At 40.2% G+C, this 13457-nt stretch overlaps 1 long non-coding RNA gene across 1 annotated transcript in view; it reads right to left on the bottom strand.

Annotated features, from left to right (window-relative positions):
- Positions 1–13028, bottom strand: part of LOC114484186 (uncharacterized) — an 81317-nt gene extending 68289 nt beyond the window's left edge. Inside the window, exon 1 of the long non-coding RNA XR_003676793.1 lies at positions 12854–13028. This is a non-coding gene — a long non-coding RNA (uncharacterized lncRNA). The remainder of the gene's footprint in view (positions 1–12853) is intronic.
- Between the last annotated feature and the right edge of the window lie 429 nt (positions 13029–13457).

Raw genomic sequence — 13457 nt, 5'->3', positions numbered from 1 at the left:
AAGCAACCTAAATGTCCATCAACAGATGAATGGATAAAGAAGATGTGGCACATATATACAATGGAATATTACTCAGCCATAAAAGAAACAAAATTGAGTTATTTGTAATGAGGTGGATGGACCTACAGTCTGTCTTACAGAGTGAAGTAAGTCAGAAAGAGAAAAACAAATACTGTATGCTAACACATATATATGGAATCTAAAAAAAAAAAAAAATGGTCATGAAGAACCTAGGGGCAAGACGGCAATAAAGACGCAAACCTACTAGAGCATGGACTTGAGGATACGGGGAGGGGGACAGGTAAGCTGGGACAAAGTGAGAAAGTGGCATGGACATATATACACTACCAAACGTAGAATAGATAACTAGTGGGAAGCATCCACATAGCACAGGGAGATCAGCTCAGTGCTCTGTGACCAGCTAGAGGAGTGGGATTGGTAGGGTTGGAGAGAGGGAGACGCAAGAGAAAGAGATATGGGGACATATGTATATGTATAACTGATTCAATTTGCTATAAAGCAGAAACTAACACACCATTGTAAAGCAATTATACTCAATAAAGATGTTTTAAAAAACATACCAATGGCATTTTTCATAGAACTAGAACAAATAATTCTAAAATGTGTACAGAAACAAAAAAGAATCCTAATAGCCAAAGCAATCTTGAGAAAGAAGAACAGAGTGAAGGAATCATGCTCCTTGACTTCAGACCATACTACAAACCTACAAAAATTAAAATAGTATGCTACTGGCACAAAACCACATGTATCAATGGAACAAAGAGTCCAGAAATAAACCCACACACCTATAGTTAATTGATCTTAGACGAAGGAGGCAAGAATACATAATGAGGAAAAGACAGTCTCTTCAATAAGTAGTCTTGGTAAAACAGGACAGCTACATGTAAAAGAAAGAAATTAGAACATTTTCTCATACCATATACAAAAATATACTCAAGAGGGATTGAAGACCTAAATGTAAGACCAGACACCATAAAACTCCTAGAAGAGAACATAGGGAAAACACTCTTTGACATAAATTGTAGCAGTATTTTTTCAATCTGTCTCCTAAGGCAAAGAAATAAAAGCAAAATTGAACAAATGGAACCTAATTAAACTTAAAAGCTTTTGCACAGAAAAGGAAATCAACAAAAATACAACTTATTGAATGGGAGAAAATATTTTCAAATGATATGATCAATAAGGGGTTAACATCCAAAATATATAAACAGTCATACAACTCCCTATCAAAAAAAAACCCAATAAAAAAATATGTAAAATAGACATTTTTCCAAGGAAGACATACAGATGGCCAATAAGCACATTGAAAGATATTCAGCATCACTAATCAGAGAAATGTCAATCAAAACCACAATGAGATCATCTCACACTTGTCAGAATGGCCATCATCAAAGAGACCACAAATAACAAATGTTGGTGAGGATGTGGAGAAAAGGGAACCCTAGTACAGTGTTTGTGGGAATGCAAATTTGTGAAGCCACTATGGAAGACAGTATGATGGTTCCTCAAAAAAACAAAAATAGAAACTACCAGGAAGATCAATCAAGACGGCAAAGTAGGAAGATGTGGAACTCACCTCCCCCCACGAGCACATCAAAAATATATCTGCGTGCGGAAAAATTCTCACTGAAAACTAACTAGAAACTGGCCTAGAGACCAAGGCTGTAAGAGCCACACAATCAGGTACAAAGGGAAGAGAAATGATCAGGTCAGAACCTGTGCCCCTGGGAGGGGAATCAGAGCAAAAGTGAGATTACACAGGAGGAGATCCACCATGGGGAGTGAGTGGTTTGAACCACATATTGGGCACCCCAGTCTTGGGGTGAAGCTGTTCTGTCTGGCCCGAAACCTTGAGTGTGATAGAAGGTAATAATACTGAGTGGTGTCTGCTCTGGCTCCAAAGGGCCAGAGTGAAGCCACAGGCCCACCCCAGGGAAGAGGCATGAGCCCAGATCCCCTGGGGCTATGTGCTGCTGGGGTGGATCTTGTTTCTGGCCCACAGGGATGCCCTGCTGGGCCTGTAGCCAGGTCAATGCCTCAACTGGCCTGAGCAAGGTGACTGGGCAGGACTGGCTGCAGGCCTGGAGATGGGCGAGGGGAGGTGAGGCTGGGGTACCACTACTCCTGCAGCCACGCAGGCTCTGCAGCCACCACTCCAGCTGGTAGACATCCTCCGTGGCCTGGTTGAGTCAGTCAAACTGGCAAATAGGGCCTCAAACATGGCTTGGAGGCAGGAGGGCTCAGGCTCGGGCGCCCCTCAGGGTCCTGGCTGGCCCAGGCTCATGCTCAGCCCGTCCAGCTGGCTGGAGTTGGTGGAAGTTGAGAGAGGCCCTCTACTGGGTGGGAAGATGAGCCCATCTTGACTGGTTGGAGAGCTGTGGGAAACCCAAACTCCACTCAAGAGGAACATATGCATGTTTGAGTGCTCCTGAGGCAGGGCAGAGAGGCCAGATTGCAAACTGCTGGAGTGGCTGCCCAATTCCCTGCGACCGGCCCTGTGTGTGTGCCCCAGCCTGAGCCCAGTGAACTCTTTAGCCCAACTTATTAAGTCACAGCTCCACACTGGAGCAAGAGCCATCACAACAAAGGAAAGAGCTAGGCCATAAGATGCAGAGGCCACTCAGACCCAAAGCATCCTCTGAGTAGGGTGTTGGCCGCCATTACTGGCGCTTTCACAAGTAGTGTATCAGAAGCATTCCTGATCTCGGATGGCAGGTGGACCACCACAGGCCGTGCATCAACACATGCTGAGTTCACATGGGCCCTGCCTGCCCTGCAGTGCAGCTCCACACCAGGGTGGGGGTGGCAGATGCTGCGGGGATAGATCAGATGTGAGGGACGAAAGAGACTCAGACCCGAGCATTGTCTGAGCAGGAGGAAGCTATTACTGGTGCTTGTTCAGGCAGCACACCAAAAGCAGCCTGGACCACTGTCTGTGGACAGACCACCACACCCCATACCCTGTCACAAACTGAGAGCCCTCACAGGGCCCTCTTGCTCTAGCACTGCTCCTGTCAGGGCCAAGGGTGCTGGTGCCGGCATGGAAGAGAGCTCACATTTAAAAGGAGCAGAGCCAGCTTGGATATGACCCTCAGGGTTTCTGCTCCAATAATCTGGGACCAGGGCCTGCCTCTGACAGGTGATGGACCCTGAGCAGAGGGGAATCCCTGCCTCACACCTGGATCTGGCCCTAGTGTCCCTTCATCTCCAGCCCCACCTCCTACCAAGGTTATAGCTGCTAGCATACCCTGAGGTAAGATGTGACTAGTGTTCATGTCAAATCCAGCTCTCCTACCAAAGCCACTGGGCACAGGCAGATTGTATAGGGCTACTTCCACATAAGAATACTACTTCAAGACTGCAATATTTAACTGTTTCACCTAAATTCATAGAGACAGAGAAAGTTAAACAAAATGAGAAAACAGAGAAACTAGTCTCCATCGAAAAAACAAGAGAAAATCCCTGAAAACATAATGAAACAGAAACAATTTACCAGATAAAGAGTTCAAACCATTAGTAATAAGGATGCTAACTGAATTAGATGAACACAGTGAGAATTTTAACAAGGAATTAGGAAATATTAAAAAGAACCCATCAGAACTGAAGAATACAATAACTGAAATGAATAACACACTAGAAGGAATTGATAGCAGACCAAGGGATAAGGAAGAATGCATAAGTGACCTAGAAGATAGAATGGAAATCATCCAATCAGAACAGCAAAAAGGAAAAAAAAATAGTTTAAGAGATCTCTGGGATAACATCAAGCATCACAACATTCCCATTATAGGGGTCCCAGAAGGAGAAGAGAGAAAGGGGTTGACAAGGTATTTGAGATTATGGCTAAAATCTTCACAAACCTGAAAAAATATATCCAAGTACAGGAAGCACAGAGGGTCCCAAACAAGATGAACCCAAACAGACCCACATCAAAACATATCATAATTAAAACAGCAATAGTTAGAGAATTCTAAAAGTAGCAAGAGAAAAACCAAAGTCAAACAAGATGAACCCAAACAGACCCACATCAAAACATATCATAATTAAAACAGCAATAGTTAGAGAATTCTAAAAGTAGCAAGAGAAAAACCAAAGTCATGTGCAAGGGAACCTCCTAAGGCTATCAGCTGATTTCTCTGTAGAAGCTTTGCAGGCCAGAAGGGAATGGTATGATATATTCAAAGTGCTGAAAGGGAAAAGTCTGTAACCCAGATTGAAGAATTGAAGGAGAGATAAAGAACTTCTCAGACAAACAAAACTAAGAATTCATCAATACTAAACCTACACTAAAAATATGTTAAATAATCTTCTTTAAGTGGAAAAGAAAAGGCTATAACAAGAAGTAAGAATCTATAGGAAAGGAAAAATTCTATTAGGAAAGGCAAATTTAGGGTAAAGGCTGAGAATCAACCACTCAAATTAGCTAGTATGAAGATTAAAAGACAAAAAATTATAAAAGCAACTATAACTGCAACAAACAGTGAAGGGATAAACATGAAGATATAAATTATGACATCAAAACAAAAAATGTGAAGGAGTAAAAAAAACGTAGATATTTTAGAATGTGTTTGAACTTAAATATTTAATTACTTTAAATGTCAATGGACTAAATGCTCCAAAAAACATGGGGTGGCTGATTGGATGAAAAAACAAGACCCATCCATATGCTACTTACAAGACACTTACTTCAGAGCTAAAGACACATACAGGCTGAAAGTGAGGGGATGCAAAAAGATATTTCATGCAAACAGAAATAAGAAACAGGTGTAGTAACACTCATATCAGACAAAATAGCCCTTAAAACAAAGTCTGTAACAAAAGACAAAAAGGACATTATATAATGTCAAAGGGATCAATACAAGAATCAACACAAGGAGAGGATATTATACTCATTAACATATATGCATCCAATAGAGGAACACCTAAATATATAAAGCAAACATTAACAGACATAAAGGGAGAAATTGACAATAATATAATAATAGTAGGGGACTTTAGTATCTCACTTACATCAATGGAGAGATCATCCAGAAAAAAAATTCAGTAAGGAATGGTCTTAAATGACAAAATAGACCAGTTAGACTTAATAGATATCTACAGGACCTTCCATCCCAAACACAGTAGAATACACATTCTTTAAGTGCACACAGGATATTCTCCAGGATAGATGACATGCTAGGCCATGAAACTATTCTTGACAAATTTGAGAACATAGAAATTATATCAAGCATTTTTTCGACCACAATGGTATGAAACTATAAGTAAGTTACAGAAAGAAAAATGGGAAAGCACAAACGTGTGGAAACTAACAACATTCTACTAAAAAACCAATGGATCAATGATGAAAACCAAAAACACCTTGAGACAAATGAAAATGGAAACACAACTTTCCAAAATCTATGCAGCAAAAGCATTTCTAGGAGGGAAGTTTCTAGAAATACAGGCCTACCTCAAGAAACAAGAAAAATTTCAAATACACAATCTAAATCTACCATCTAACAAAATTAGAAAAAGAACAAATGAAGCCCAAGGTCAGCAGAAGGAAAGAAATAAGATCAGAGAGGAACTAAATTAAATAGAGATTAAAGAAACAACAGAAAATGATCAATGAAATTAAGAGCTGTTTCTTGGAAAAGATAAACAAAATTGATAAACTTTAGCCAGGCTCATCAAGAAGAAAAGAGAGAGGACCAAATAAACAAAATAAGAAATGATAGAGGAGAAACAATCACCAATACCACAGAGATACAAAAAAATCATAAGACAATGCTATTCACAGTTATATGCCAACAATTCAAACAACTTAGAGGAAAGGACAAATTTCTAGAAACATACAACCTACCAAGACTGAATCAGAAAGACAATTTGAACTGACAAATCACTAGTAGTGAAATTGAATTTGTAGTTTAAAAAAAAAACTCCCAGCAAAAAACCAAAAAAAGTCCAGGACTGGATAGCTTGACAGTGGAACTGTATCAAAGTAGAGCTAATACTATCCTTCTCAAACCATTCAAAAAATTGAAGAGGATGGATACTCCCAAATTCATTCTACAAGGCCACCATTACCCCAATAACCAAACCAAACAAAGGCCCTACTAAAAAAAAAAAAGAAAAGAGAAGAAAATCACAGGCCAATATCTTTGATGAATATAGATGCAAACATCCTCAAAATATCAGCAAACTAATTATATATATATATATATGCACACACATACACTATATATATATATATATATATATATATATATACACAAAAGGGATCATACATCTTGATCAAGTGGGATTTATTTCAGGGATGCAGGGATGATTCAATATTCACAAAAATCAACATGATACATCACAATAAGGATAAAAATCACATGATCATCTCAATGGATGCAGAAAAAGCATTTGACAAAATGCAATATCCATTCATGATAAAAACTCTCAAAAATGGTGTAGAGGGAATATATATTGACACAATAAAGGCCATTTATGACAAACCCACAGCTAACATCATACTCAACAGTGAAAAGCTGAAAGCCTTTCCTCTAAAATCAACAAGACAAAAATGCCCACTCTTACAACTTCTATTTAACATAGCATTGGAAGTCCAAGCCACAGCAATCAGACAAGAAATAAAAGGCATCCAAATTGGAAGGGAAGAAGTAAAAGTGTCACTACTTGTGAATAACATGTTAATATAAAAACCCTATAGTCTCCACCAAAAAATTATTAGAACGAATAAGTGAATTCTGTAAAGTTGCAGGATACAAGATTAATATACATAAATCTCTTTCTTTTCTATGAACTAATAATGAACTATCAGAAAGAGAAAGCAAAAAAAAAAACCCAATAACTTTTAAAATTGAATTTTTAAAAAACCTAGGAATAAACTTAGGAGGTGAGACAACTATACTCTTAAAATTACAAAACATTGATGAAGGAAATTGATGATAAAAAGGGAAAGATATCCCATGTTCTTGGACTGGAAGAATCAATATTATTAAAATGGCCATACCACCCAAAGCAACCTAAGGATTTAATGCAATCCCTATCAAAATACCCAGGACATTTTTCACAGAACTAGAATAAATAATCCTAAAATTTATATGGAACAACAAAAGACCCCAAATATCCAAAGCAATCTTGAGAAAAAAAGAACAAAGCTGGCAGTATCATGCTCCCTGACTTCAGAACATACTACAAAGTTACAGTGATCAAAACACCATGGTACTGACACAAAACCAGAAACATAGATCCATGGAATAGAATAGAGAGCCCAGAAATAAACCCACACACTTATGGTCAATCAATATACAACAAAGGAGGCAAGAACATACAATGCAGAAAAGACAGTCACTTTAAAAAGTGGTGCTGAGAAAACTGGATAGCTACATGTAAAAGAATGAGCTTAGAGCATTTCCTCACACCAATACAAAAATATACTCAAAATTGATTAAAGGCCTAAACGTAAGACCTGAAACCCTAAAACTTCTAGAAGAAAACATAGGCAAAGCACTCTTTGACATAAATTTTAGCAATATTTGTTGTCATCTCCTAAGGCAAAGGAAATAAGAGCAAAAATGAACAAATGGAAACTAATTAAACTTAAAAGCTTTTATTCAGTAAAGGAAACCTTTGACAAAATGAACCACCTGCTGAATGGGAGAAAGTACTTGCAAATGATATGACAAATAAGGAGTCAATATCCAAAGTATATAAACAGGTCATACGATTCATAAAAAAAAAAAAACTCAATTAAAAAACGGGAAGACCTGAATAGACATTTTTCCAAAGAAGACATTCTTTTCCAAAGGCGACATTCATGTGCCAATAGGCACATGAAAGATGTTCAACATCACTAATCATGGAAATGCAAATCAAAACCACAATGAGAGATCGCCTCACATCTGTCACAATGGCTATCATCAAAAAGTCTACAAATAACAAATCCTGGAAATGGTGTGGAGAAAAGGGAACCCTCCTACACTATTGGTGGGAATGTAAAGTGGTGCAGCCACTATGGAGAACAGTGCAGAGGTTCCTCAAAAAACCAAAAATAGAACTACTATCTGATCTAAGCAATTCCACTCCCGGTTATGTATCAAAAAAAAAAAAGCCCTTGAAAACACTCATTCAAAAAGATACATGCACCCCAATGTTCATAGTAGAATATTTACAATAGCCAAGATATAGAGGCAACCTAAGTGCCAATTGATAGATGAATGGATAAAGATGTGTTATATACATATATATACACACAATGGAGTATTAGTCATAAAAATGAAATTCTGCCATTTGCAACAACGTGGATGAACTTACAGAGTATTATGCTTACTGAAATAAGTCAGAGAAAGACAAATACTGTATGCTATCACTTACACGCGGAATCTAAAAAATAAAACAAACAAATATATGGGAAAATAGAAACAGACTCAGATATAGGGAACAAATTAGTGGTTACCAATGGGGGGAGGGAGGGGGAATGGAAAAGATAGGGGTAGGGGATTAAGAGGTACAAAATACTATGTATAAAATAAGTTACAAGCATATATTGTACAGCACAGGGAATACAGCCAATATTTTATGATTATTTTAAATTGAATATAATCTATAAAAATTTTGAATTACTACGTTGTACACCTGAAAATAATATAATACTGTATATCAACTATACCTTATTAAAAATAATTTTGATATTGTAAAACCTTGAAAGTTTCTCAGGGACTCCCCAAAAGTCCTTGGACAAGATATCGAGAACCACTGTGGAGGACAAAAGAGACTGGAGTCCCAATATAACTGCATGGAACAGAATCCTCTAACCCCGACACCCCAGACCACCTACCAACATATACCTTCATGTGGATGATAAATAAATCTTCTATCTTCAGTTAGCCACTGTACTTTGATCTCCATTTATGCAGTCAAACCAACAGCCTAAGACAATCATTTGACTAGCAGGGTTTTCTTAAAGCAGTTAAGAATGAAGTGATATTTCTCGTACAAAGTGTGAACTAAAAGTGGAAAATAAACTGTAGATTTAGAAAGCCTCCACTATCAAAATAAATGGAAGGAAGTGCCTCTCCTTATGGAAGTTAGGAATGTTTCCAAGCTTTCAGATCTGAAGTGTGCCTGTTTCATTTTGTCTGGTCCACTTTGCTCACTTAGGATACTTGGTGACCCCAGTAGGTAAATGAGTCAGTGGAGAGCCAATGGAAGGTTTTTGGTAGGGAAGTGATGTGATCAGAGCAATGTTTCAGAAAGAGCAATCGGATAGTCCTGGGCAAGTGGACTGGAAGAAGAGAGGCTAGCAATGGGAGAGCTGGACAGACATAAGGTACCATAAGATTCTAGGAGAATAATGAGTCTGGATTAGGTCAGTGGAGAGGAGGAGGAGGAGTGGATTTAGAGTATTAATGCCTGGATCACAGCTCCTACACTGTAATAGTTACAGAGGACCATGGCACAGAGCACAGCCCAACTCTGCACCTAGAATATTCCTTAGGATGGCTTGTTTTCAGAGCCCTGTCTGCTGGTCTGGACCATGTCAAAACATTAAGGATCTCTTTAAGTCTTTCCCAAAGCTACCTAAAGCTGATCCCATGTTTCCTTCCCCAGAGCCAAATTATCCCACTCTCCACCTCCACACGCTGATGGATCTGAAACAGACAGCACACGTGGCCACATCTCACCTCTTAGTAGGCGGCAGCGGTAAAAGAGGTGCCCCCTAGGGCTGCCTGCCTTATAATCCCACCAAAAGTCCCTGCCTCCCAGTCCTGGGAAGAGAACAAGGGGGTCACTGCTCTGGGCTGTGTCCCTGACCTGTGTTCAAGATATCCTCGATGGTTCTTTGAATTTATCATAGTCCTCCTTCCTGCAATCTGGAATGAAATATTAGTGTGCTCAGCAATAGAAAGGATAATAGCCAACATGTACAGATTGTTTACAATGTGCCAGGTACACCTTTAAGTGCTTTATATACATGAAGATGTTTAATCCTCAAAACAACCATTGAAGACAGGTAGTAGTATCATCCCCATACAGATGATGGAACTTAAGCACAGGATATTGAATAACTTGCTGATATGGTATATCTAGTAACTGAAGGAGCTTGGATTTAAGCCAGGTCATCTGTCTCCAAAACCCTGCAGTCTTAACCATGACATTCAACCATCTCAAATATGGTGCCCAGGGTTCAAGCCTGGGTTCTGGAGGATAGCCATTCCCAAGAACGTGAGAAAAAGAGAAGGCAGGGAGGGCTTGATATTATATTCACAGCACCTAATACCCAAACAAACAGAACTGGAGAAAAATCAATTTGATTCTCTTTCTGTGCCTTTACAACACATGCCCAAATTCATCGGATCTCTTGTGTCAGAAATAGAATGGAATTAAATACAAGTCTAAAGTGAGGAGTCTGGAGTGCTGGACTATTGGTTTTAAATCCAATCAGGAGGGGCTTCCCTGGTGGCGCAGTGGTTGCGCGTCCGCCTGCCGATGCAGGGGAACCGGGTTCGCGCTCTGGTCTGGGAGGATCCCACATGCCGCGGAGCGGCTGGGCCCGTGAGCCATGGCCGCTGGGCCTGCGCGTCCGGAGCCTGTGCTCCGCAACGGGAGAGGCCACAACAGAGGGAGGCCCGCATACCACAAAAAAAAAAAAAAAAAAAAAAAAAAAATCCAATCAGGAGCTTTCATTTATAACTTGCTGAAAAGCAGGGAGAAGTGTTCCTGGTTCCAGGTTGCTACTGGGCTTCTAATTACCCACTCAGAAAGGAATCTCTCACCAGGGCCAACACCATGGTGCATTCACAGCCTTACTTGTGTGTTCTAAGGAAGATGGCAAAGCCCTCTACTCTCTCTTCACCAGGGAGCTGCCCGATAGCCAGGGTCCTTGAATCTCCAGGTTTTATCAGTAGATGAGATAATTAGGCACAGTTGGTCAAAGGCCATCCATGTGTTTTTCTTCCAGAATGATTCTGAGTGTTTATTTGTGGAATCCATGTTTATGCCTTTGGCAGCCAGGCCAGTTTTCTACATATTTAAAATACCAACTCAAACCTTACCAGCACTGATACCTTTTCGTCCTGCAGTAGGCAGAATCTCCTTCCTGGGGTCTTTACTTTAGCACTTACTAAATCACATTATTACTGATTGCTTAAATAACTGTTATTCCACCAGATTATGAGCCTCTCTAAGACAAGTGTTACCAAACCAGGTTTGTTTTGCTTGATGAACAGCAAGCCAACACTCTGATACCGAGGTTTGCAAGCAAAGAGAGGGTTTATTCACAAGGCAGCCAAGCGAGGAAACGGGAGAATAAACCTCTAATCAGCCTACCCCTAGGCAAGGGGCTCAGGGTATTTATGGGGTAAAGAATAAAGCAGCAGAGCATGGGTAGCATAGCAGAAGGTGACTGGAAAAAGTTGTGCTAATAGTCACTCTGTGCAGGTGTAACTAGGCTATGGGCCTCTGCACGTTCTGAAAGGTGGAGTTTTTGGCCCTTTGATGTCAAAAGGTCATCGAGCTCAAACACTCATGCATGCCCAGTTGGAGGGTCGGTGTTGATATAGCCCTGATATCTATACATAAAATTGATACTAAAATAAGCACCAGGATTCCAAAAATGCATCAATGGGATATGCAGACTAATCACATTTTTAACCAGCTCAAGTTAATCTAGACACAGCTGACTCCAAGTTCCTGGAAAATAACTCAGGCAAACATCTTATTGTTTAGGCTATGTGCCACTTGGAGGACAGGCAAGTCTTAAAATGACTTTGATTAGTGAAGGCAGGTGAAATGGATTTGACTAATTACCACCCATGTTTTCACAAGGACTGTGCCCCATCCATCTTCTGTACTGAGCACAGGGGGCTGTACACATAGTAGGTCCCATGGTTGATGGAAGAAAAACAAAAGAATGGAAAGTGAGAATGAGAGGCAGATAATGGTGTTAACACCTGTATACGATTCAAGATGTCCTGAGAACAACCCTCCTGTCCCCGAGAAATCTTCTTCCTGGCCCTGCTTCTGTGACATTCTACTATAATCAAGGAGTTTTGGAAATACAAGTAGCACTGGGAAAATAATTCTTCCTCAACCTATAGCTATTAATATAGGATGGAATGATTCTTAAAAGGTGCTTTGCAGGGTACAAAGAGACTGGGAAAGATTGGGCTGTGATGTCGCCCACGATGGGTTGTGTCAGGCAGAGGGAAAAAGCCAGAGACAGTAAATGTCTTGGTAGGTAGAGGAGAGAAGGGTAAGGGAAGGGGACGGGAGGATTTAAGGCAAATTTCCTTACATCATAATTGTCTCTAGAACCAGCCCAGAAGGGAAAAACATATGATTATACTGCATATCTCACTGATGCATTTTTGGAATCCTGGTACTTATTTCAGTATCAATTTTATGTGTAGATGTCAGGGTTAGACCAACTAGTCTAATTCTCTTGGAAATGTGGCACCCAATGAACCAAACTGCTGAAGTGTATAATTCAGTGCTTTCAAGGCCAAAGCAAATGCTCCACACTTAGCCTTCTTTTTTCTGAATAAACTAATCAATCCACTGGATGAAGCCACATTTCCTTTTCACAGCCAAATCCCAAATAATATGATGATTTTTCAGTTCCCAATGGCAGTTTAGTCTGGACCTGGTTGTGCTATATGACTTGGTGGCTTAGTGGGCACTTCGAGACCTTCATAACTGCAGAGACCTGGGAAAACACAGCACATTGAGCTGCTCTGTGCTGTGGACGGGAGGCTCATTTCTGCAGACCTCCAGACTTCCCACTCCTTATCCACCACCTTCCTTCCACTGTTGTTTGCTTCTCCCCTCCCCTGTTGCTTACCTTCAGTGTCATTTACTCTTCCAAAGCCACCTGCTCCTCCTTGCCTTTGAGTTTCTAGGTGCCAGCTCTCTAAGATTTGACCTCGGGACCTGCCAAATCAGAGCTGGGATGGCTTTTCCCATCTGCAGCAAAAGCCATTTCGAAAAGCAGACAGAGCGCTGGGCTTCTCATATCTTCCTTGCTGCGTGTGTTTGTGGCTGCAAAAACCAATTACTGAAGCTCAGCTGTAAGAAATGAAATTTAGTCACAGGTAAAGTTCATGAACACGGTATTAGCTGCAGAATGTGTGGTGGCATCTTTTACAAATGAATGCATATCCTCAATCCTGCTCCTTTTACAAATAAGCCATCTCCAGAGAGATGTTGATGGCAAAAACAGAAGTAAGTCTAATGGCCTGGCAGCCACAAAGCTGCTCAGAATAATGAGCTATGGCACATAGCACTTTATCTTCATCTGATTTTTCCCTCTGCTTGTTTATAGCATCTGAAATGCCCATATTCCCTTGGGATCAAACAGGCTTATAGCCCTGCAGGACAAACTCTCCCCTCTACACTTTTTGGGTTAATATTTGAAGCTGTTGCACCAAGAGGAATTGTTGCATAGA

This window comes from Physeter macrocephalus, chromosome 2 (assembly GCF_002837175.3).
Source record: "Physeter macrocephalus isolate SW-GA chromosome 2, ASM283717v5, whole genome shotgun sequence".
NCBI classification, from domain to species: domain Eukaryota; kingdom Metazoa; phylum Chordata; class Mammalia; order Artiodactyla; family Physeteridae; genus Physeter; species Physeter macrocephalus.
This window is presented reverse-complemented; position numbering and strand designations above follow the sequence as displayed.